Source organism: Cyphomyrmex costatus, unplaced genomic scaffold, assembly GCF_001594065.2.
Source record: "Cyphomyrmex costatus isolate MS0001 unplaced genomic scaffold, Ccosl1.0 scaffold9, whole genome shotgun sequence".
Lineage (NCBI taxonomy): Eukaryota > Metazoa > Arthropoda > Insecta > Hymenoptera > Formicidae > Cyphomyrmex > Cyphomyrmex costatus.
The window spans coordinates 81,692-82,491 of NW_017280483.1; positions in this window are offsets into that span (position 1 = coordinate 81,692).

An 800-nucleotide genomic window follows, 5' to 3' on the forward strand; every position below is an offset into this window, starting at 1 on the left:
GAAAATAGTTGGACCTCTCACTTCCACATGTGCAGATAAGATTAAATCTGTTCTTTATTCCTGCACCGTGTGCACCAGTTTAGACAGTGCTGGAATAAAGAAAAGACCTATTCTTAAGTAAAATTATTTGTAATAAAAGATTTTATTAAAATTTTATTATAAAACATTAAACTTTTAAGTTTATTTTATTTTATGTTAATTTATATTTATTTTATATATTTGAAATAAAATAATTATGATTTGAAATAAATTATTTCATTTTCAAGAATCAGTTCCGCATTTTTATGCACCCAGCCCCGCATTACCTAGCGCCGGCCCTGTGACTTACGGGAACATGTTATGAGTCTTACGATTCTTAGAATTGACCCGTATTTGTTTTCTTATAATTTGTTTATTTTATTTAAAGTTTTATTTCTTATTACTTTATTTATGACACTGAAAATAAAGAAGTTTGTCTTCAGTTTTCTTTAAGTTTACTTAAATTTCTATTTTACGGCTCTTCTAAATAGTCGTCGCAGTCATATGTCCGCAACTAATTCAATTACCAAATAGGATTCTCAGTGTACATGTACTGTTTATTTTATATTCTTTATTTATGTAAGGATTGCTTTTTTCTTATTTTACGAATGTATTATATTACAATACAAAGTGATATTAAATAAACTGTAATATTGTAATATATTTATACATTTAATTACATTGTCATCATCGTTCTTATCGGAAATAAACTGTTTCATTTTTGGCTCGTAACCCTCCTCATTTTACTTTTATTTAATTTATTATTTGAGCCATTCTACATT